Source organism: Podarcis liolepis (assembly GCF_965112155.1).
Source record: "Podarcis liolepis genome assembly, chromosome: 5".
Classification (NCBI taxonomy): Eukaryota; Metazoa; Chordata; class Lepidosauria; order Squamata; family Lacertidae; genus Podarcis; species Podarcis liolepis.
Genome location: NC_139556.1, coordinates 88,453,418 through 88,479,083, shown reverse-complemented (window position 1 = coordinate 88,479,083; position 25,666 = coordinate 88,453,418). Strand labels below are relative to the sequence as shown.

Sequence of the window (25,666 nt, the reverse complement as noted above, 5' to 3'; positions counted from 1 at the left end):
AACAAGTTCCCAGGGTAGCTTACAAAAACATTAAAATAAAAAAAAATTGCAATATAAATCCATTAATGTTGTTACGGTGTGATGAATGCACAGGTGAAGAATCACAAAACATTGCCCAGCCATGCACTGAGCTGGTGGTTACTTAGATAGATAGATAGATAGACAGACAGATATAATGTTACGGTTAAAACATTGTGTTGTGCTAGCACATTTCAATTTGGAATATGTTTTGAGCCTCCACTTTAAGCTTAGAACATCTGCATTCTTTCTGTCTCATCTGTCTTACTCATTGAATATAGTTATTGAACTGGATTTCAGTGAAGCTAATCTATTTTGACTCTTTCCCCCAGGATCACTTGAAGCCATATAACATGATGAGCAGTTGTAAACTAAAGTTAACAAACCGTAGCTTATCCTAAAAACCCCCAGAATAGGTGTAGCTGCTGATGCAAAAGAACCTGTCCTTGCAAAATGCTATATAGCACAGTGTCCCTTTGGCTTCTGTGCTGGGTGGGTTCAAGGGTTTGTGAATGTCCTTCACTAGTGAGTGACCCAGCAGGGTTTCCTCCTCTTACTACTGTCCTGTATGTGACAGGATTTGCCACTGGGTGTATGCTTGACAGCCAACCCTAGTTCCTGGCACCCCATGAGGAACAGTTGCAGTATTTGACAGGTGACATGATAGACGTTTATATAGTTATGTATTGCATGGAGGAAATGGATAGAGGACGCGGGTGGCACTGTGGTCTAAACTACTGAGCCTCTTGGGCTTGCCAATCAGAAGGTCGGTGGTTCGAATCCCTGCGAAGGGGTGAACTCCTGTTGCTCTGTCCCAGCTCCTGCCAACCTAGCAGTTTGAAAGCACACCAGTGCAAGCAGATAAATAGGTACTGCTGTGGTGGGAAGGTAAACAGCATTTCTGTGCGCTCTGGCTTCAGTGATGGTGTTCCATTGTGCCAGAAGCGGTTTAGTCATGCTGGCCACATGACCTGGAAAGCTGTGGACAAATGCCAGCTCCCTCGGCCTGAAAGCGAGATGAGCGCCGCAACACCATAGTCGCCTTTGACTGGACTTAACCATCCAGGGGTCCTTTTCCTTTTTACCTTTTACTAGGGGTTGGATGAGTTCTTCCTTTTGTCCCATATTCCTCTGTAGTTCTGCTTGCATGTGAGTGTCTCTTTCTTAGAACTTCTTAAAATTCTCTTAAACGTTTGGTCAGTAGGGAGTCTAGAAAATTGCCCTGTTTGAAGAAAGAGACTGTTGCTCACACAAGGACCCTGAAAAGCAGGCATTCAAGTTGCAGCATTTCTGTCTGTTCGCATGCATACAACACCTTTAAAGCACATTCACAGCACAGCCCCAAAACGATTTGGCATGTTAGTTTGTTAGGGGTTGCTTGGAATTGCAGCTCTCTGAGGGGTAAACAACAGCAACCAGACTCCTTTGAGGGAATGAATGTGCTTCAAATGTGCTTTAAAGGTACAGTGGTACCTCGGGTTACATACGCTTCAGGTTACAGACGCTTCAGGTTACAGACTCTGCTAACCCAGAAATAGTGCTTCAGCTTCAGAATTTTGCTTCAGGATGAGAACAGAAATTGGGCGGCGGCAGCGCAGCAGCAGTGGGAGGCCCCATTAGCTAAAGTGGTGCTTCAGGTTAAGAACAGACCTCCAAAACGAATTAAGTACTTAACCTGAGGTACCACTGTATAGTGCATACAAAGCCCAAGTCCAGGCTGATCAGATCCAACAACAGTTTATAGAACAACAAACACGAGAAAAAGAAAGATGGCTACAACCAACCAACAGGATTTGCAGAGACATACACAGAGAAAGATGTAAATAATCGAGACCAGGCAATCTGTGAGAGTCTGCAGCTAAGCTCAGAGCTTGCTGAATCCTGAGGTTTAATTTCTGGGAAAGCAGTGTCTTAATATTTGGAGGGACCAGTTCCTGCAGCAGCAGAAGAAGAAGATAATGGATTCTGCTCTACTGGGCTGAAGGTGACTGACTTTGAACAGAGAACAGATGTCTGGTGTCATTCTGAGAAAGCCACTTGACAATCCTGAGATACCATCAGGAGCTTGAACCACCTTCTTTTACTATCGGTTGTCAACACTAGCTAGTGACGATATTCTTTTATATACATATTTGCTGACGAGTTGGGGTGGGTGGGCAGAAAGTGTTAACTTTTGCTGAAATGATGCCTTCACCTGGGAAGGAAGTTGGCGTCTTTCAAGCTCCCCGTTTTACCACTGCTTGCAAAACTGGATTGTAACTCTTTGTGTACAGTATTTATGTGTATCTCTTCGAGCAAAATCCGAGTTTAATGGTTATTTGTTCCTCTTTATATGTGGGTGGAAAAGAAAGAAAATGATCTCACTTGTGTCGCCCAGTGTAGAAACAAAAATATGTGGCCAAGAATTGGGAATGAGCTACAGCTGGCCACAGGTGGATCAGAATTCAAAGCCCAAGCTGATCCATATCTCAGAGTTGAAAGTGGGGATCACCTTGCAGTAGGAGGCAGGAGCGCAATGTGTGAATGAATTTTTCTGCCTTTTTTGTAGCAAGACGTTTGCACCAGGACTTAAGGCTATGATATTCCCTTCCTGGGGGGCTCCAGTAAGCGCCCTGTACTTTAAGCAGGGTGGATAAAAATCAACGATTTAAAAAAATAAAAAATAAATTGAATTTTTAAAATAAAATGCTTTTGGAGGAAAAATCTTTCTAAAGATAGTTTTCTGTTTAAGGAAATAAGGATTTGTTTTGAGTTTTTCATGTGCGCTAAAACTCAGTCTAAGTTTTTTTTTTTTTTAATTGTTGAACCACATCAGTTAACAAACATGGATACATATGCTATAATATTATTGTTTGAGTTAAATAAATTGTCTAGATTGTTATTAAGGAAATGATTATTTTTCTCCTTCCAATAAAGTACAGCAGGAAAGTTGACTGTCCAAATATAAACAGTCAACTTATTAAACCTCACAATAATTTCATAATTATCCGTCTGTGTATTTCTAATAGTATAACCAAATCAGTAATTTTTGATAGAACTGTAAAAACTACTCTGGAAATTTATTATTGTCTCAGGAGGTACAAATGATATAGGTTCATGAGCCGAATTGAATTTCTCACCCATCTCTAAACACTCCATTCCAAATTACATGTTTTGAATTTATATAGTATTTGGTACTTGAGTATTCATAGGCAAGTTTATAAAATTCCCACTGAGACCTTCAGACATCTGTAAATGGGGATATTCCTGTCGTACATCATAAGCCCATGGTTAATTAGGCTCTAGAATTCAACCTGTTCCTTCTTCAAATTTTTCTTTCCTCCTTTCATTTTTTCTTGAAGACATTTTTCTATTCCCAGGAGCTTTACAGTCTAACGGGCCCAATCCTCTCCTCTTTTTAGAACTAATTTAACACAATTCAGGCATGGAGACAGTTGATTTCATTGCTGTGTGTTGTTCCCATGAGTATCACTAGCTTAAATATAAAATATAATTTATTATGATTGGGGAAGAGGGAGAGGTTATTTCACTGCATTTCTTCCCGCCAGAGTTCCACACCTGAACTTCAATCCCAAATCCAGGAGCGGCGGCTGGGAGGGGAGAGGAGTAAAGTACTTTGGAAAGCTGCTCTTCTTTGGAAGTCCAGTCATCATTACCAAAAATGAAAGATGCTATCTTGGAATAATTACAGTTATGAAATAGAGTTGAGTCATGAGTCCTCAGGCCTGCCTATAAGTGTAAGGCACAGTAGACCTTGAAGACAGGCCAGCTTTGGTGTTACATGCATACGGTAGCGTACTCAGTGTGAACTTCAGGATAGAGCCCTCACAGAGTGCTTTTTGCCTGGTTAAAATGTGTCTTTGGAATGCAGCTGTGGCGTTTGCCCATTCATTTAGAAAATGTCTGTACAGGGGAGAGAGAAAGGGTTAAAAATGTAGACCAATAGGAAAGCCGGAGGCGGAGCCTACCTGTTTATAAAAGGGCTTAGCCCGAGGTTTGAGTTAGTTGTTGGTGGGTAGTTGGTTGGTTTTAGTGGGTTGGTTGGTTGGTTGGTTGGGAAAGGCAGTTGGAAAAGCAGTTGGCAGGCAGTTGGAAATAGAGACAGTTAGTGCTTTTGAGTGAGGGAAGGTAGAAGAGATAGAGAGAGGAAAATAAGACTAAGAAAGTAAAGAGTAACAACGTTTGGAATGCCGTTAAAGTTTGTTTGTGTCTGAAATAAACTACGCTCTTCTTTTTTAATTTGAAAACCTGACTGAGACTGAAGTGATTTTACCAGGGAGGACCTGGTTGGTGGCAGCGGATTAGTGGTGTATGGGTCAATAGTCCGTGAAACAACTGGGAGCTCCGTACGAATGCCACATCCGCAATACGTCTTGCTGGCCTGGGCAGATAGAGAAGAAGGAGGCAGTTCAGAATTACAACAGGGGTTTGAGGGAGATCAAAGCTCAGAGGAAGATGAGGGGGAAAGCTGGGAAATAATGGGAGAGGAGGAGGAAGAAGAAGAAGCACCAGAGGGGGGACAGCTGAAGGACAGAGTGTCTTTAGAAAGCATTCCAGACGCCTCCCCCCAAAAAACCTGGCGGGCATTGAAAGTAGGAGAGCAGAGAGCTCAGAGGCAATCTCAGCACCCGTACTGATGACGCATAATGGGAGAGAGGGAGCGGGTGGAGACTCACTTGACTCCCAAGTGGCTGCCTGTCTAAGCCTCTCTCTGTGAATATTGAATAAAAAGCACTGGTAAGAACTTTCCTTGTCTTACCAGTTCCTGGCAATGTACTGTGGGGGGTTGGATCCTCTGACACCTGACAGCTAGGTGGGCCATTGGCCTGATCCTGCGGGCTAATCTTACGTTCTGGAGGGAGGGAGGCAGTGGGGAATAAATGTGTAGAAGCCTTTGGCTTAGTCTAATGTACAAAAGCAAGGTTCACATTCCTTGCTCCACCCACTTTTGTCCCGCCCCCCTCAAGCGATTCCCCTGAAAGGGATGGGGGCTATTCTGCTGGGGGGGGGGAAGGACCTGTTGTAAGCACTGGCTGCAGGGGTTCAGCAAAGGTTGAATTTCACATGAGCGGAGCCTCTGGGGCCAGTTTGGAGGTTGCCCGCTGAGGCAAAAACAGCCGTGCCTTTGCTCGGTATTCCACCTTGCGGCGGCGATCAATCATAGTGCCCAACAGATGTTCCATTTTCATTGCAGCTCTCATGTCATGTCCCGTTGTGTCTGCCAGACTGCTACCCCGGGCATACATAATAATAAGTAAATTCTGTCAAACAAAATGGGCCTAAAGTCAATGTGTGTAGAAATAGGATGTCAGAATGATGGATGGTGCCGCTAGACCCCCCAAGCTGAGTCTGTTATGAAGCTTGCCCAGCAACTTCTACCTCATTTTTTGCTGGACTCAGACCCTGTCTTCACTAAAGTGGTATGATACTGCTATAAATATATAAACAGTCATGACTTCCCTCAAATAATCCTGGGGATTGAAGTTGGTTTAGGGTGCAAAGAGTTGCCAGGAGACTCGTGGTACCCTCACAAAGGTACAATTCCCAGAGTCTCTGGGAAGAGTGATTGACTATTAAGCCACAGGCGGAGGAAGAGGAGGTAAAGGACTCCTGACAGTTAAGTCCAGTCGTGAACGACTCTGGGGTTGTGGTGCTCATCTCGCTTTACAGGCCGAGGGAGATGGCGTTTGTCCGCAGACAGTTTTTCCAGGTCATGTGGCCAGCATGACGAAGCTGCTTCTGGCGAAACCAGAGCAGCGCACAGAAATGCCGTTTACCTTCCCGCCGGAGAGGTACCTATTTATCTACTTGCACTTTGACGTGCTTTCAAACTGCTAGGTTGGCAGGAGCTGGGACTGAGCAATGGGAGCTCACCCCGTCATGGGGATTCGAACTGCTGACCTTCTGATTGGCAAGCTCTAGGCTCTGTGGTTTAAACCACCCGCGTACTAGTGTAGGCCTTTGGCTGTATGCAATAAATGGAACTGACAGACAATAACTTTCCTTCCACATTCTCCTACCAAGTCACACATGTTCATCCAACTGGGGGCCATAAACAAGACCTGGGGTGTGTGTGGCACCTTTGCATGCACTCTCCACAGGAAGTAGCTCACTATGGGAAGGGCTGTGTGGCAGAAGTTTGTGTGCAGACAGACAGTCCCAGCTTCAATCCCCAGCACCTCCAAGTAGCATTGGGAACGTTCCTATCTAAAAACTTGGGAGAGCCGCTTAGACATCCCCCAGCCAGATGGACCAATGGCCGGACTCTGTGTTAAGGCTGTTTCCTATGTTCCTAGAGGTTCCTGTGCACCGCCGAGCTACAGTGCTTCCCCAGAGCATCGTTTGAAAACCCTGCATAGTGAATGCCTGCATAGTTTGGCTTTGATTTTGTGAAACGATTGCATTGACACAGCAACAATGCACTCTTTGATACAGGAGGCTTAGGCGGCAAAGCTTGCCAAGTGCTGGCTTCTCTGCCTTATTTCCCCAGTAGTTTTGTGTCCCTTCTCCTGCAATGAGTGGGAAGAGAAAGACATGTACACACACTGAAATATAGTCGGAGTCGAGAGTGGATTTCATGCTCTTTATTCAGCTCATAGTGGTGAGGAGGAATGGAAGTTCCCCCAGAATGTCTGCTTTATATACATTCTTTACACAATGGGCCCCCACGTGATTGGCTAATTCCAGGATTCTCCTGCAGGCCAATCAGGTTGCGGATTCACTTCCACCTGGAGCTGGATTGGGTGGCTCCTGTGGACCAATCAGACTGCTGAATTCTGGATCCTATTGTTCTAGGACCAATCAGACTGCTGCATTCTGGATCCTATTGTTCTAGGACCAATCAGACTGCTGCATTTTGGATCCTATTCAACTCAGTACATAACACCCACATACACAACTTTGTCGCTGGCTGAATTGCTGAGGCCGGCAAAGCAGGGAGCATGCATGCATGCTGGCCAAAGCTGCATGCGCCAGTTCTCCTCGAGGTACGGGGAGGGTGCATATCTGCGGCGCTCGCTGCCCACACAACTTAAGTTATATAAGTAAGAAACTCATGCTTATTGTTCTGATTGCTTCTGGTTTTGACACTTTCCCAAACCCACCGATGCCTAGTCCCCTCCCCGGGCCCCAGAATGTTGTGGGTGTTTTCTCTCAATTAAAAGCAGATGAAACAACATAAGTGAAAAATTATATAATCAAATCCCAGACCCTGCTCTTCATTTGTCAGACAACTCACCCACTCTCTGCCTGCGTTTCGGAGGTGCTCTAATCACAGAGAAACCATCTGTCTAAACAGACGGAAGAGGGGAGAAGAATGTTCTGCGGACTCCCAGGCGTGCGAGAGTGTTTATGTTTGGTGGCGTATGTGTGGGAACAGAGGACCTCAACATTTTGTAGATGGGGACATCCGAGTTTAACTCCTGCAGTGTGCTCCTTGCTTCCTAGAGTGGCGACAAGTTCCAGGAGTAACAGCACTAGTTGGGTTTGGTTCCCTTTTGGTCATGGAAGCAGATTAAATCTGCTTCGTTTACAAACCATACAAGTGGACTTTAAGTGGAAAGGAATGGCAGGAGAGAATGTGCAAGGCTGCCAATCTGGCTTTAGCCGTCAGCTCACTCACAGCTCGACCACATTTGCACCATACTTTAAAAGCACCGCTAATGCTTTAAACACCTGTGGCTTTCCCCCAAAGAATTGTGGGAGCCATAATTTGTTAAGGGTGCTGAGAATTATTAGGAGACCCCTATTTCCCTCCCAAGTGGGACGCGGGTGGCGCTGTGGGTTAAACCACAGAGCCTCTTGGGCTTGCCGATCAGAAGGTCAGCGGTTCGAATCCCTGCGACGGGATGAGCTCCTGTTGCTTGGTCCCTGCTCCTGCCAACCTAGCAGTTCGAAAGCACCTCAAAGTGCAATTAGATAAATAGGTACCGCTCTGGCGGGAAGGTAAACAGCGTTTCCGTGCACTGCTCTGGTTCGCCAGAAGTGGCTTAGTCATGCTGGCCACATGACCCGGAAGCTGTACGCCGGCTCCCTCAGCCAGTAAAGCGAGATGTGTGCTGCAACCCCAGAGTCGGTCACGACTGGACCTACCGTATTTTTCGCCCTATAGGACGCACTGTCCCATAAGACGCACCTAGTTTTTTTGGGGGGAAATAAAGGGGAAAAAAATTATTTCCCCCCCAGGCGCGGGGCTGGGGCAGCCCGAGCTTCCCCCGACCCCAGCCCCCAAATGGGCAGCTCTCTGCAAGCCGTGGGAGCCCAGTGGTGGCTCCCGCTGCTTGAGGAGAGATCCGCGAAGCCTGGACGCGCTGAGATCAGCGCGCGCAGGCTTCGGGATGCCGGCAACTCTCCCCAAGCAGCGGGAACGTTCCCGCTGCTTGGGGAGAGATCCGCGAAGCCTGGACGCGCTGAGATCAGCGCGCGCAGGCTTCGGGATGCCGGCAACTCTCCCCAAGCAGCGGGAACGTTCCCGCTGCTTGGGGAGAGATCCGCGAAGCCTGGATGCGCTGAGATCAGCGCGCGCAGGCTTCGGGATGCCGGCAACTCTCCCCAAGCAGCGGGAGCGTTCCCGCTGCTTGGGGAGAGATCCGCGAAGCCTAGAGAGCGAGAGGGGTCGGTGCGCACCTACCGCTCTCGCTCTCCAGGCTTCAGCGAAAGCCTGCATTCGCCCCATAGGACGCACCCACATTTCCCCTTCATTTTTGGAGGGGAAAAAGTGCGTCTTATAGGGCGAAAAATACGGTAATGGTCAGGGGTCCCTTTACCTTTACCTTATTCCCCTCCCAGAGCTAAACTAGAGTAGTTTAACAATCCATCCCTCTTCCCTGGGAATTCTGGGTATTGTAGCTCTGGGAAGGGGAATAGAGCCCTTAACAAACTACAGCTCCCAGGATTCTTTGGGGGGAAGCCATGAGTGTTAAAATGGCAACATAGTGCTTTAAACCAGGCATAGGCAAACTCGGCTTTCCAGATGTTTTTGGCCTACAACTCCCATCATCCCTAACTAACAGGACCAGTGGTCAGCGATGACAGAAAATGTAGTCTGAAAACATCTGGAGAGCCGAGTTTGCCTATGCCTGGCTTTAAACGGATGGGGTTCATGTGGCCTCATTTTCTGCGCTTGCATATTCCAAAGGCAAGGTGCCGTTTCTGCACAGCACCTCCCCTTACTCTGTGTGTGCAAAGAAGAGAGAGGCCTTAAGGAGCCTAAGAGAAGCGCCGCAGGATCAGGCCCAGCATCATGCTCTCACAGTGGCTTACCATATGCCTATGGCAAGCCTGCTTTCCCAAGCTATGCCTGATGTCGCCTTCAAAACTCACAGGAGATGCATTCACCATCTTGGGCCCTACAATATGCAGGGAATGCTTTGCCTCTGGCGCCGATCCACTCAGTGAAGTTTTCAAGTAGTGGAACGCCCTTTCTCGCAAGGTGGATCTGTCCCCGACATTATTGGAGGTGGCGCAAAGAGTCAGTGTGTCTGGCTGTTAATCAGGAAGTTGGTGGTCCAAGCCCACCCACGGACAGCTGTGGGCAGGATTCCTGCATGGGGGGGGGGTTGGACTAGTTCACCCTCGGGGTCCCTTCTGTTATGTACTGAAGTTCGCACTCTGGGCCAGCAGGGGGATACTGTAGATAGTTTTCACTCAGGTCCACATATGCGAATAAGGGATTGAAAGTGACGTTCAGGGATTGGATAGTTACAGAAAGTGGTTACTGTTGCATTCTAGTGGAGCTCTATATAAGCAGGCTGGCTGAACCCTTCAGTTCAGTTCTGTTCTGGCCTGTGAATAAACAAGAGCTGTTTGAAGAATCCCTGTGTCGTCTGATATGTTCACCCACAACTTAACACCTTCCAATTCTGCAATTCTACGAAGTGTCAGGAGACCATCTCCTAACCACTTGCTCACACGAACCAGTATTTAGGGGTTATTAACCACCCATTACCAAGGAAGCTGTGGCCAAAACATGACTGTTTCCATGTCCTGATGTCCTGATCTAAAGGGCCAACCTAGGCATTTGTTTAATATGTAACAGGCAGCTGTCTATCTTGTTTTTCCCTAACTAATTACTGGCAATAGGGAGCCTGAATCTCACTGTGAAGAAAAGTACAGTGGTACCTCGGGTTACAGACGCTTCAGGTTACAGACGCTTCAGGTTAGACTCCGCTAACCCAGAAATAGTACCTCAGGTTAAGAACTTTGCTTCAGGATGAGAACAGAAATTGTGCGGCGGCAGCGGGAGACCCCGTTAGCTAAAGTGGTACTTCAGGTTAAGAACAGTTTCAGGTTAAGAACGGACCTCCAGAAAGAATTAAGTTCTTAACCCGAGGTACCACTGTAATCCCAATAAACCTGCCCTCTTCCTGTGTTTCCGTTGCAGATAGAATTGGGCTCGTCCAGGGTTGTTGTTTTTCCAGCCGAAACCCAACTTCTCTCAGGTGGGCGCCATTGCCATTGTAAGAGAAGAGGGAGGTGTTCATGGTGATTTCTGGCACCTCATCGCTTCCCACCTGTAATTAGTTAAAGGAGAAGCAGAGATTAAGCATGGTGTCTAGTTGGCCTGTTTTTTGGCCTGTAGTAGCAAATTGCAGTTACTTCCCAAAAGACTTCACATGGAACAGAAATACTATAGCTCCCTAGTGCCCATGGGAAGTTATAATATAAACTCAGTAAGTATTTAATCAGTCTGGTATACCTCCATGTAAAAACTGTATTTGCGTATCTTTCCCCTTACCCTTAAAAAAAAAAAAATCCATTTAAAACATGTATATATTCTCCAAATTTGTTAGGGTGTGTGTATCCGTTTAGTATGATCTAATCATCATAATCTGTTTAGACTCCGCTATTTGACATCTGACAACCGTACAATATCCTTTCGTTAACTATAAAAGTGCTGATAGAATGGGTGGCATTATGTCACCTGGGTCAGATAAGAGATATTGTACGTCCCCTGTCCCCCCCGCATATCATAATTAAGGGAAATACAGAATTTGAGTGCTTAATTGCATCTATTAAAGCTGAAAAGCCAAATGAGAAAAAATGTATCCCCTTTTGTTAAAATTAGGTATGGCATGGTGGCCAATTATAGATATAAGAGAGAGAGAGAGAGAGATTGGGATAATTATTTCTTTTCGGAGAACCGGTTCTGATTTTGGGGAAAAAACATCACAAGTGCTATCTCAAGCGTAAGGCAGTTTTTCTGGGATTTGACGGGAGATTAAAATATATGTGTATGTTTTGTGTGTGTATATATATGTACAGTGGTACCTCTGGTTGCAAACGGGATCTGTTCCAGAGGCCCATTAGCAACATAAAAAGCGCACAACCTGAGGTGCCGTATCTGTGCAGGTGCGCGGCACGATTTGGTGCTTGTGTGCATGCGTGAAGCGTGATTTAGCGCGTCTGCACATGTGCGAGCGGCAAAACCCAGACGTAACCCTTTCTGGTACTTCCGGGTCGGCGCAGGACGCAACATGAAAAAAGTAACATGAAGCAAACGTAACATGAGGTATGACTGTATATGTATATATATTTGTGTTTGTGCAAGATCTGTTCTCAATATAGCAAGAATTTAAAGTGTGTATCATTTTATTTACCCAGAAATAGTACTTTTGGTTTATCTAACACTGATGCCGCAAATTGTATCTTGAATTATTCTACAACAAGGTGCCTTTGCGTTGGGAAAACACCATTATTGTATTGGTTTGTCATTATTGTAATTAATTTGCATATGTTTCTCTCTCTCTCTCTCTCTCATGCAATCATTCTTGGCACTGACATTACTAACAAGCAAGTGAGAATGTAAGAGCAATGCCTTTGGATGCCTTTGAAAGGTGATCCAGAGGGCACGGAATTGGTAGCCAACCCCTTGGGATGCTGCTGGAGGGGTGGGAAAATACATGCGCCTCTATCCTTCCCACCTCCCACAAACTCAGGCGTAGGAGGCCCCTGGTGTTCCCTGCCTCTCCCTCTCTCATGCACACGCATAGTCACACACACCAAACAGCTGGTCAGGGAAGGATATGTGTCATAAATGGCATTGGGCAAGCCTGAGAGGCCTCACCCAAGCCCCATATGAAGAAATGTGAGACCTAGAGTATTTTTTACTATTACTACTATTATTAATATTCCATTCTTAGCCTTAAGATCTCAAGGTGGGTTAAAACAAAGCACAACATTAATCAAAGTTTTAAACCACTAACTCTCTCCTGCAGCAGGTCTAGCCCTTTCCCCCAGAAACTTATCTACCATTTCTGCCCTTTTCATTTGAAAAATCCTGCCTAAGCTTCCCAGAAACATCAGGTTTCCCCAGCCAAGCAGTTCAGAAACAAAGCATTCCATTAGGCCCAGCACTTTTGAAAGCAAAAGTTTCTCAACCTTGGTTTCTTTCAAGAGGTGAGCATTAGGAGGAATGTTTGTTTTATCTTATGGAAACAGCTCTCAGCCACTGGACTTTCCCCAGCTTAACACATTCGGTTTTTATATCTAAAGGATCAAGCAAACCGCACAATAACCTTCACCTCTGGTATTCTTAGCTTGAATCTGTAGAGCTGAGTAAATCGTTTCGGTTTTGTGGGTGCTCGGCGCTTGAGTTCCTGCTGTCAGTCTATTGATCTCAAAATTTGACTGTGCTTTCGACCTTTCTAAGCACTTTCCCACTGCTTAATGTACAAAGAGCACTGCAAGGCCGGCTGAGAGATCCACTTACAGCCCAGGTATCGTAGGAGCGATGATAGGATGAACAAGCAGCTGTGTCCAATTTGGCTTTGCAAATGTGCTCTATATCGGTGATAAATGAACACTTCCCACAACTGTGTATATAAGGAAGTGAACAGAATTCAAGGACATTTTAGATGCTATATGTGGAATGCCTCGTAAAAGCCACTGGCTCGTAAGAAGAGTTTGGATTTGATATCCCGCTTTATCACTACCCAAAGGAGTCTCAAAGCGGCTAACATTCTCCTTTCCCTTCCTCCCCCACAACAAACACTCTGTGAGGTGAGTGGGGCTGGGAGACTTCAGAGAAGTGTGAGTAGCCCAAGGTCACCCAGCAGCTGCATGTGGAGGAGCGGGGAAGCGAACCTGGTTCACCAGATTACGAGTCTACCACTCTTAACCACTACATCACACTGGCTCTCGTAACCAGCAGAGTGTTGGACTGGAAATCCCTGCTCCGCCACGAAGCTCACTGGGCGATCTCGAGCCAGTCTCTTGTCTCTCTCAACCTCACCCACCTCAAAAGGGTTGCCGTGAGGATAAAATGGGAAGAGAAGACCTCGTGCTATTTATTACGACTTTTAACTTCACCCTGCCTTCATATGAAATGCAGAATGGCACCTGCCTGTCATTGACCCGCCTTCCAACTATTGCTGGCATCCTTGTCTTCTATCTGACCAGCCTCAATGCACTGGTGGATGAACAGGAGTGCAGAGGGAGTGGGCTGCCCCCGGCACCACTATTCTGGTAGGGTGCCATTGCAGCAGCCCCCCCCCAGACACACGCCATGCCCACATCCTGTGCCGGCATCACGCCCCCACAGGCGGTGTGTCACACCCCCAGAACGCGCGCCATGCCCTTGCGAGCGGCATACCATGCTCCTGCGAGCAGTTTGCCACGCCCCGGGATGCTCGCCACACCATCCAGGGGGGCCACCAGCTGCGCCCCCGCTTGCTCTCTACCCCCGGTAGCGGAGCATGCAGATTTGCCACTGCCCCATTGGCCATCGTCAGCCACTGTTAATGAACATGTGTGAGACTGGCAGGGTCAGAAAAAAGACTGATGCTTCCATCTGTAGTAGGACCTCTGAGAACCACACCCAGCCAGAGGAGACTCGGTTGCCTGAGTCTGCATAAGACAGCCGACAAAGGCCCGTATAGTTAAAGCTATGGTTTTCCCAGTAGTGATGTATGGAAGTGAGAGCTGGACCATCAAGAAGGCTGATCGCTGAAGAATTGATGCTTTTGAATTATGGTGCTGGAGGAGACTCTTGAGAGTCCCATGAACTGCAAGAAGATCAAACCTATCCATTCTGAAGGAAATCAGCCCTGAGTGCTCACTGGAAGGACAAATTCTGAAGCTGAGGCACCAATACTTTGGCCACCTCATGAAAAGAGAAGACTCCCTGGAAAAGACCCTGATGTTGGGAAAGATGGAGGGTACAAGGAGAAGGGGACAACAGAGGATGAGACGGTTGGATAGTGTTCTCGAAGCTACCAACATAAGTTTGACCAAACTCTGGGAGGCAGTGGAAGACAGGCGTGCCTGGCGTGCTCTGGTCCATGGGGTCACGAAGAGTCGGACACGACTAAACAACAACATATTCTTTAAAGCTGGCATCCACCTTTCTTTCTACATACTGTGCCGTGCAACCTTCAATTTGTCCTTATTTGCCCTACAGATCAGGGATAACTTCTGACAATTAGAATAGTGCGCTTCCAGAATTATATAAGTTAACACTCGTTATTCTAATCATTTCCATGGCAACACGCAACTGATGTCAAGTCATCTCACTAGGAATTGGGAAATAAAAGCCGTGGTAGCATTTGAGAGATTGATTCCTATTCAGTGCTTCTGCCAGCAACATGGCATTCACTAATAAGCTGCCAGAGGTTTAGAGATGTATGCAGAAGACATTTATTTGTATCCCTCCAAGGAGCTCATACATGGTTCTCCCCAGTCTTACCCTAACAACAACCCTGTGGAGTAAGCTAGGCCGAGAGGCTGGGAGTGGCTGAAGGTCCCCCTGTGAGTATCCTGGCTGAGATTTGAACCTCTGGCCTCACAGGTCCTAGTCCAACACTGTAACCACTACACCACACTCTCTCTCCAGTGTCAGATGTTATAAAAGTCTCAGATGTTATGAAATGTATTACCGTTGCAGATAAAAGTTCAGTTCCAAACAAAACAATTTGCCCCAGTTTATTCTTATCCAGTGTCTTGTGTTTGTTTATTGCATAAAAATTATACACTGCTTGATTGTAAAAAAAAGGAAAACAACCCTCAAAGCAATTTACAAAAAGGTAAAATCAAGACAAATCCACAGCCGTACTTAAAAACATACAAATGTTAAACGACTAAAACAGATTAAAGTTACATCAGCTGTCAAGGATGTTTTAGCTGGGCATTGGACTAGGCGACACTTGGGGTCCCTTCCAACGCTACAATTCTATGATTCTATGAACTTTCTGAACATCTGGGTAGACTTGTCTAAACAAGGATGCTTTTAGCAGGCGCTGAAAAGAGTACAGCGAAGGCACCTGTTTGATTTCACCAGTCAGGGAGTTCCACAGTCTAGGTGCTGCCAAACTAAACGATCGATTTCTTAAAATGCATTGTCTTTCCAACAAATGTAATCAAGATGTGTGCACAAAATGACTAAATATACATCCCTCTCAAATATATAAAATGAACTTAATTTTTAATGGATGTAAAAGATTGCAAATGCGGTCTTTACCTCTACTCCCTGCCTGTGGGACTTTGCAGGAACAGATTGATCCCTATGGTGTTGCGTGATGTCTGTGAGATAGGCTTGGGTTCCAGCAGATATCTCTGCCCTCAGAACTTCCTGTTTCAGGGGGTTTTTTTAGTGGGCTCTGATGGCAAGATGCAAATACCTCTGCTCAGTCCAACCCCTCAGCCTGGTATAAAATGGTGGGGGAATTTGATTGCTCTGCCCTTCTGTTTTCATAAATTCTTCAAAGAACACAGCACCACTTTAAACTTTTTAAAAAATATATCTATTGCCAGCATTAAAGTAAATACTAGTAGGATGCTGGAATATTGTACAAAAAAAAAAAAAAAATCTTCAGGGAACAAATTTCACTTAGCTACCTGTTAAGAGAAAAATTGGTACAATCGATGTATTTTATAAGTTAAAAGTACATTATGGCAGGTACATTATAAGTTCAGAACTGCGGCACTGAATATGCCAACAGTTTTGCATTCCCCTTAGTTGGGCACATACACACAGAGAGATCTTAATTATTTAAATATCCAGACTGTGAAGTATCATGAATCTAGTTTCAGATCCTGTTTTGGAATGGAGGCAAGCTGCAGTTTCTTGTTTCGGCTGTAACAGAAAACTATGGCACAACAACCCCACAAGTGTTCCATTTCGGGGAGCATGTGGGCACAATATTCACCCTCATTCAGTCTAATAAACCATGGTTTCTTAGACTGAGCTTAACTGCTTCCAATCTACAATTAACTTGTTCTGTTGCCGATGCAATCTGAAGTGTACTTAGGTCATAAGGTGTTTCAGAAGATGCTCATCTTCTACTGAAACAGCAGCCCTGCCTCTTCCTTGTTATCTCCCAGCAATCCAAAGTATGTGATATGAAGCTGCCAAATTGAGTGTCTCTCTTCCTTCTTCACTTCATGGCCATTTGCTGGGGCAAAGAAATTCTGAGCAAGGTGGTGTTACATTGCATGTGTTGTATTACAGTAAGCTACCGAGGATACAGAGAGAGGAGCAAACTACAAGCGATTACTGTTATGTGATCCCTTGGGCTTGTGGCTCATGAGAATCCAAACCATGCTCTTGACTCCCACTTTTCAACGGCACCAAGATACAAAAGTCACATCCATGTGTGCAGTTTTTTCACATCTATCATGCAACCCGCAGATATAAGCTACTCTCCTGACTGATGGGCACAGCTGCCCCATACATTTCATTCCTAACTGGCCCTGTATTTGAGTTTGGCTGCAGGTCCAGGCATGCAGTCTCAGAAATCCAAGGACTGAGAAACCATCTCTTTCACCAGCTGTAATTTCAGAACTCACAACATCTTATCAGGCACATAAACCTGACATCAGAAAGATGGAGAGCATTTCCCCTGTGGGTTAAACCACAGAGCCTAGGACTTGCCGATCAGAAGGTCGTGGTTTGAATCCCCGCGGCGGGGTGAGCTCCCGTTGTTTGGTCCCAGCTCCTGCCAACCTAGCCATTCAAAAGCATGTCAAGGTGCAAGTAGATAAATAGGTACCACTCCGGCGGGAAGGTAAACGGCGTTTCCGTGCATTGCTCTGGTTTGCCAGAAGCGGCTTAGTCATGCTGGCCACATGACCCAGAAGCTGTATGCCGGCTCCCTCGGCCAATAAAACAAGATGAGCGCTGCAACCCCAGAGTCGGTCACGACTGGACCTAATGGTCAGGGGTCCTTTTAAAGATTTTTTCTTAAGATTTTCCCATAATACAGTAAAATTACAACCACAGAAGATACAAATCGAAAAAGGAGAAACAGAAGGAAGGAAGAATAGGAAGAAAGAAAGGAAAGAGAGAGGGGAAAAGAAAAGATTTGTTTTAAAACTTGTGTAAAAAAATATAACTCTTTTTTTTCTCCTCCCCTGTTTTACACAGGGTGTTCTTTTTCACAACCGCCCACATGCGTTTATAGGAATGACAGATAGTACTGATTGATATTTCTCAAATGTTAATTAATGAATTAATGTTGGTTTTGTTCATTTTCAGACTTGATGACATTTTGAGATTTAGATTTTTTTGTCCTAAGGGTAACTTCTATTTTGTTCAGATGAGATTTGTACAAAAAACAAGTTTTATTGATCTTTACAATGCGTCACGATCGCTGAACCTTTAGGATTGAGTAGCAAAAACTAGTTCATTGTCATATACTCTCAGAAGCAAACGTTTAGGCAACGATGTTTTATAATTGTTTTCTGTCTACTCACAAAATTACTATGTAGAATATTTTGGAAGTAAGAAAGAAAGAAAATGTGAAATGTGAGTTGTTTATTCCCCCCCCCCCCAACAATTATAGGTTTAAGCTTAAAGGCCCTAAAGGTCTAAAGAGTATAAAACACGTGTAAGATGAACTAATTTGTTCAAAGTTCTACCCCCCCCCCAATAATAATAATTTGTGTTCAGTTCACTCAGCAAATCAACATCTTTATAACGGTCGTAGGCCAGTATTAGGTAAAAGCACCTATTTAGAGCATGCTAAATAGGTGATAGGGCAACTATAAGTGCAGAGTGTTTGCAGAGACATTCACAGGGAAACCAAAAAGCTCATTTACAAAGCTCTTGTACTACCAACTTTACTGTACACTTGTGAAACATGGACCACTTATAAACGCCATCTCCAACTCCTTGAACGATTCCATCAACAGTGTCTCCAGAAAAATTTACACATCATTTGGGAAGACAGTTGAACTAGTGTCAGTGTACTAGAAGAAGCAAAGATCACCAGTGTTGAAGCAATGATTCTTCAACATCAACTTTGTTGGACTGGTCATGTTGTTTGGATGCTTGATTATTGTCTTCCAAAGCAGCTACTCTATTCCCAGCTTAAGAATGGAAAACAAAATACTGATGGACAACCAAAGAGGTTTAAATATGCTCTCAAGGCAAATCTAAAAAAATGTAATATAAGCATGGATAACTGGGAAACACTGGCTTGTGAGCGCTCCAATTGGAGAACAGCCTTTACCAAAGGTGTCGTGGACTTTGAAGAAGCACAAACTCAAGGCAAGAAGGAGAAACGAGCTAAGAGGAAGGCACGTTTAGCAAACCCTCACCGTGATCAACTCCCGTCCGGAAACCTATGTCCCCACTGTGGAAGGATGTGTGGCTCCAGAATTGGCCTCCACAGTCACTTACGGACTCACTGTGAAGACCATGTTCAAGGAAGACAATCTTACTCAGCCAAGAGTGGTCGCCAAATATACTCAGTCTCTCAATTACTACAGACCAGGATAAGATAAAAACACCTAAGGTACATAAATCAAAGAAGGTGTATACCTATTTTAAGGTACAAGTCACAGATTTTTGAACCAATTCCATCAACTTGCTGTTAAACCAAGCTAGTTCAGTCCAAGCATTATTTTGCAGGAGATCATCTTAAAAACCACCGTCAGCTTTCTCCTGTTCTTTGCCATTGACTCCCTTGCCTTGCCTCTCCTACCAAACAAAACCAAAGCAAACCCCAGCCACTCAAGGCATCGCTGCATAGCATATAGGAAGCCAGTGTAGTATCTCTCACTGCTAGTGGGAGTTAACCAAGGCCACATTTATGCCATGATTCTGTGAGAGCAGAGGGCACCCACAAAATATTGCCTCGGACACAGAATTTCAGCTTCCTTACAACTTCCGCTTTCATTTTATAGAAAGCACGTTTCTAGACCTTATGGTTGCGAAGCTGTGCTTGAAAGTATATGTTTTGAAATCTTGGGGGTTAGAGGGATGTTAGAGAAAGCTTTTCAGGCTTCAGTACCCTTCATAGCAAAGCCAGAATAATGTACAGCGGTACCTTGGTTTACAACCGTTTTGGATTACAACCACGTCAAACCCGGAAGTGTGTGCCCCTTTTTTTGGATTACAACCCATTTTTTTATTACAGCCCCCCTTTTTTGAGGCCCCATTGGCGAAAGCGCGCCTTGGGTTACAACCTGTTTTGGTTTACAACCGGACCTCTGGAATGGATTGTGGTTGTAAACCAAGGTACCACTGTAGTATGCCTGGCATAATATGGTATGCAAAGTGAGGGAAGCATGCAAAATTTGCTTAACTTTATCATGGTGCAGAATTCAGCTTTTCTTAGAAACACAAGTGTGGTTTTTTTATTTAAAAAAAAATCATTCAGCCTTGGACTGCAGGCTATAGAGAGAGCTATATGCACTAGCAGGACTCCAGTCAGCCTAGTGAATCCCTTGCACCCTGCCAACAAGGAATTCTGGACCATCGCCGTTAATTTGATCTTTGTGGATCTGAAAGGTCTTCCCCACTCCATGACTTAAAGAGGCTCACTAAAATGCGAGTATCTAACTTAGCAGGGCTGTTATTAACGCGGAGCCTTTCATGTCTGGCTTCTTCAGCTCTGCCTAAGCCTGGCGAATGCAGTCTGAGCAGAGCGCCAGCAGAATCCCATGCTGTCGTTCATCTTGTAGTACTTGAAATTTAATGCAGGAATATGACTTGGCAGGTGGTTATTTTATCTGCCTACCCCACATGTATAAATCCCAGAATAGCTTTCTGCCTGATGCACAAGAACTTTCACGCAGGGCCTTGGCCACCTGCCTTATGAGCGTTTAAGATAATTAAAAGCATGCAATGATTTTAAAAGGTTTTTCATTTTGCAAGTATTTTTGATAGCCAAGGAAAGCTTGGATTGGAAATGAAACTGAATTAAACATAGCTGCCTGGGACCTTTTCATTAAGCTAATGAGCAAAACTAATGCGTGTAGCCTAGTCATTCTTCCTTATCCATTCATTATTGCTCTTGTTTAAACTGCAGAGACTCCTGGGTTATCTGTTTCTAGTAGTTGTTAACCTGGGACCAGAAACTGGTTACCTTGAAGAAATGTTCCTTATTACAAGCCATCCTACTTCATTAGAATCAGTGGGAGTTAGCTGCATTTCTGGGCATGTTTACCTGGGTGAACTCACTTACTTCTGAGTAAGCACATACTCAAAATCGTGCTGTTAGGCTATACAGTCCAACCTTGGTTCTCAAATGGCTCCGTTTCCGAACTTTTCGGCTCCCGAACGCAGAAGATCTGGAAGTAAATGCTCTGGTTTTCGAACATTTTTCGGAACCCAAACGTCCATTTGGAAACCCAGTTTCCATTTGAGTGCGAGAAGCTCTTGCAACCAATCGGAAGCCGTGCCTCAGTTATTGGATGTTTCAGAATGGTTTATGTTTGACAACTGAGTTTGACTGTAATTGTTAAGCATACTTGCCAGAAACTGAGCCCCAATGAACTTGTGAGATTTCCTTAATTAACCCAAATATGCTTTTCAATAGTTAGCGAAACCATGGCTTGCACACTTGCTTAAGGCTCTTGCTGGAACTCCCGAAACCCCTCACTGCTTTGTGTACATAAAACATCTCTCCTGCAAATGCCTCCATTTGTAGGTCTATAAAATGTATAAGGCACAATTCTGTTTTATTATTTGCTTGGCAAACAAACTCCTTGCAAAGGTAAGGCTGTATCTAGGTGTGTGGAGATGGGCTAGAGGTGAGGATGGGGGGGTGGATTCAGTTCAGTTCACATTTAATCCAGTTTCTGAAACAATACACAGACTGAAAAATTCACATTTGAAATTCACATTTCTCTGAATTGTGCAATGCGGTTCTCCAACCAAGCCATGTGTACAAAAATGCATATACTAGGGTAAAAGGTGCTTATAAATGAATATTAGCAGAGAAAATAATGCACACATTTGCATTATGAAGGGGGATATTGCTTTGCAAAAAATGTACATATTAGGTAAAACTGTGTATTACAGTGTTTATGTTTGGAAAATTTCACCGTAAAATGCTGATGAATTTTTATGAAGGCTTAAAATCAGAAACTGGTGTGGAGATGTAGAACTAAAGATTGGAACAAGGAGAGACTGGAATAAACCAGAAACTGGCAGATTCGCCTGCTCTTAATCACAGGTGGATTGAGAAGAGGAAAATGCAGGAGTGAGCATTTTCATTCCCACCCAGGTATGTACGCTGTCCTCTAGTGCTCACATATTAACCATTAACAGATATAGGTGAGGGAGGAGGATAGGAGGAGGAGCAGCTGATAAGTATTCTTAGCTGTTTGTATAGGGAAAAGCTTGTGGAGAAAAGCCTGGAAGAATTTGTTAGAGGGAAAATTGACGGCATCCCTGAGCAGCTGTTCCCAGATGAGTCAGGGGCTGCCAAAACGAAGATGCTACATGGCGTATAATTACATAGAAGTGGTAGCTTGTAATTAGGAAAGTGAAAAGTTCTGTTTAGACAAGAGATTGACCCAAGCTGCTCGCAAGAATCTTGTTTTTAATACAGTGTTGTTCGACTACATCGAAAGCATAAAGAAACGCGGACATTTCCTCTGCCTCTTTTGAAGTTTCTGCTTGGAGGTTTTGAAGCAGAGGTTGGACGGCTGATTATCACGGATGCTTTAGCTGAGATTCCTGCATTGCAAGGGGGTTGGACTAGATGACCCTTGGGGTCCCTTCCAACTCTACAATTCTATGATTAAGAACAAGTAGCAAGGAGCTTGTTTACTTGGTCGATAATCCCAGGCTCGTTTGGGAAGAACTTTGCTCCACTTTTATATATATAATTTTTATTAAATTTACTGTTTTACAATTTAAAGTATATTTTTACATACTTAAGCTATCAGTGACTTCCCTTCTTCTCTCTCCATGGTTCATTTTACATATCATGAATCCCTGCATATTTTTTTTAAACTATACCATTCAGCATTCCATTGCATCCATCAAAACTTGTTTACACTGTTGAATTTATCTTAATGCTGCCAGCATTTTCAGCTGTATACAATCATTTCCCATATATTCAATAAACGTTTTCCAATCTTCTTTAAACGTATGTTCTTCTTCTCTTATTCTATATGTTAAGTCTGTGAGTCGTGCATATTCCATCAGTTTAAGTTGCCATTCTTCTTTCGTTGGGACTTCGCTTGTTTTCCATTTTGGGGCTAACAAAACACGGGCTGCAGTAGTAGCATACACAAATAACCTTTTTTGACACCTGGGAATTTCAGTCTGAATTATCCCCAACAGAAAGGACTCTGGGTATTTTGGGGAAAGTACTATTAAACCTTTTTTTTCCAATTCATTGTGGATCATTTCCCAATACAGTGGTACCTTGGGTTAAGTACTTAATTCGTTCCGGAGGTCTGTACTTAACCTGAAACTGTTCTTAACCTGAAGCACCACTTTAGCTAATGGGGCCTCCTCCTGCTGCTGCGCCGCCGGAACACAATTTCTGTTCTCATCCTGAAGCAAAGTTCTTAACCTGAAGCACTATTTCTGGGTTAGTGGAGTCTGTAACCTGAAGCGTCTGTAACCTGAAGCGTCTGTAACCCGAGGTACCACTGCATATATAGAGAGAGCGCTGACTGACAAAGAATTGGAAGTTTTCTCTTTTTACTCCTTTCCTCTCTCTTTTTTCTTCCTTTTCTTCTTTCTTTCTTTCTCCCTCCCCCCCCCCCCGTCCCCCACTTCTGGTTTGTGTTTTTATTTAGATTAGTTTATTGTTGATAAGAAGATATTAGGTATTTATTCTTTATTAAAGTTTGAAGAAAAATATACAAACATTATTGGGGGTGGGGGAAAGAACAGATGTTCTTCAAAAGAAAGGAAGGAAGGAAGGAAGGAAGGAAGGAAGGAAGGAAGGAAGGAAGAAAAGGATTCCATCCAAGCAAAAATTAAACAGCACAAGGCTGCGAGCAAAGGAATCTGCACAGAACACGATGAGATTCTTCGAGTAAAGGCAGCATGTGTTATGCTTTAGGTCTGCTTGTGAGTGCTGCTGTATCAACACCCAGTAGCTGTTTGTTTAATATTGCAAATACCTAATATATTTAAATCATTTGCCAAAGGAGAGCCTAAACAGTGAGGTGTGCTATGCACAATGTCTGAAGTGTTTATTAACATTCTGATTCTGACGGGGGGAGGCGGGGAGGAAACAACCAGGCTCTGTTTCCTAACCGTTGCCAAAGTTATCCCATTAAGCAGACTCGCTGACTCATGGTCTGACAGTCCGTTTCCCTTCCGGGCAAAAGGGAGACAGGAATTTTAAATCGATTTAGCTCCAAGGCCGTTCATTCTAATTGCTTCAGTCCCAAGTATGCCAGCAATGAAGCCTTTTTCCCCATTAAATCGGGAGTTGCCAACCTGGTGGGCTCCTTTGCAAGCAAGAGAAACTGTTGAGAGCAGCACACAAACACGTCAGCGCAGCAGCCACCACAACCAGTTATGTTGCCTAAAATAAAATGCTGCTTTTAAGGCTAAATTCAGAGGGGGGGCAGGGGGGCACTGTGTGTCCCAGTGAAGGCCCCTTGGGACACCTGGGCACCTGTGGGTGCTGCGTTGACAACTCCTGCATTAAATTGTGCATGCTTAAGAAAAAAAGGCTATATGGCAGCATTGCAACCCTCTGGATTCCTTTATCTTGCATCCAATATCATATTGGAATCTTTAGTATTCGTTGATGGGTTAGGTTTTGCCGTTGAGGAGTCATTTAGACAGTTATTGCAGGAGCAATGTTGAAATGTGGGAAGCTTCTTCATACTGAGTCAGACCACCTAGCTCAGCATTGCCTACACGGACTGGCAGCAGCTCTCCAGGGTTCCAGACTGAGTACATTCCCAGCCTTACCTAGAGATGCTTGAGGATTGAACCTCGGAGGTCAAGCAGCTGCTCTGTTGCTCCACAAATGCATAAGACTGATATTTTGGAGATCACACCGAATGGGGCAAGAGCATGGTTGTTTCGAGTCTGGCCCAATCCCTTTTTGACACCATTTACCATCACCACGAGGGATGCGGGTGGCGCTGTGGGTGAAACCACAGAGCCTAGGACTTGCCGATCAGAAGGTCGGCGGTTCGAATCCCCGCGACAGGGTGAGCTCCCGCTGTTTGGTCCCTGCTCCTGCCAACCTAACAGTTCGAAAGCACGTCAAGTGCAAGTAGATAAATAGGTACTGCTCTGGTGGGAAGGTAAACGGCGTTTCCGTGCGCTGCTCTGGTTCACCAGAAGTGGCTTAGTCATGCTGGCCACATGACCCGGAAGCTGTATGCCAGCTCCCTCGGCCAATAAAGCGAGATGAGCGCCACAACCCCAGGGTCTGTCACGACTGGACCTAATGGTCAGGAGTCCATTTACCTTTACCACAACTCTCGTGGCAGAAAATTACAGTATTGGACTGAATATAAGCCTCAATTTCCCCCCAAATTCTGACATGAAAAGTTAATGTGCGGCTTATATTCGCGACTTTACGGTATGCAGCCAGGAGCACGGGGCAGCGGTGGTAATAACTGTAGAAGTTTACAGACTATAGTAGGATTAAAATAATTTTTGTGATGTGTATAGGATGTTATTAAGTATCTGCGAAAAAAGAGAAAATTCAATATGAAAACCTGCTGAAGGGAGGGAAGGAAGTCCGAGCGCGATAGAGTGTTTAGAAAATAAGTAGACATAAGACTGTGGAATGTTAGAGTATTTATTTTGTTTGTTTATATTAAAGAAAACTCTATAAAAAGCATGGGGGGGGGGAGAAACCTAGCAGGCCAGGGAGAAGTCTAAGTCAGCACCCTCTCCCTATGGTAGAGATCATGGTTTGCGTGTTCAGTCCCCCAGCGATTGAAAAAACCATGCCCAAAACACTGGAGAAGCAGCTACCAGCCTAGATGGACCATTGGTCGGGCTTTGTATGAGGCAGTGGCGTAGCGTGGGTTGTCAGCACCCGGGGCAAGGCAAGTAATTTGCGCCCCCTAACCAGTGGATTTGCGCCCCCTAACCCGTGGATTTGCGCCCCCTAACCCTAACCCCCAGATGTTGCGCCCGGTGCGGCCGGCCCCCCCTGCACCCCCCACGCTACGCCACTGGTATGAGGCAGCTTCTTAACTTCCCAGACATGCTAGCTTTCTGTATGCAGGGAATTATGAATATAAGACAAGCCTGCTGAACCAGGCCAATGGCCTACCTAGTCCAGCAAGATACCTGTGGTATCTTGGACTCAAGATACTCCCCGCACAAGAGCACTCCCCGCCATGTTTTCCAGCAGAGCAGATGGTTGTACTTGTTGCGTCGCATGATGGAATGCCCGCCCCAGAAAAAAACCCCTGCTCATGGAAATCTAGCATGCCAGGAAGGAGGCCGAGTTAGAATCATTCTCTCTGAAATGCTTGC

The 25,666-nt window shown here is 44.9% G+C and overlaps 1 protein-coding gene and 1 long non-coding RNA gene across 3 annotated transcripts in view; one reads left to right on the top strand and one right to left on the bottom strand.

The window, feature by feature from the left end:
* Positions 1-25,666, top strand: part of PLD1 (phospholipase D1) — a 130,186-nt gene that overhangs the window by 21,990 nt on the left and 82,530 nt on the right. The window lies entirely within an intron of this gene.
* LOC310707472 lies at positions 1,864-4,781 on the bottom strand. The gene is made up of 2 exons (XR_014526480.1): positions 3,987-4,781; positions 1,864-2,630 (listed from the first exon to the last, which is right to left on the bottom strand). It is a non-coding gene; the product is annotated as an uncharacterized lncRNA (long non-coding RNA).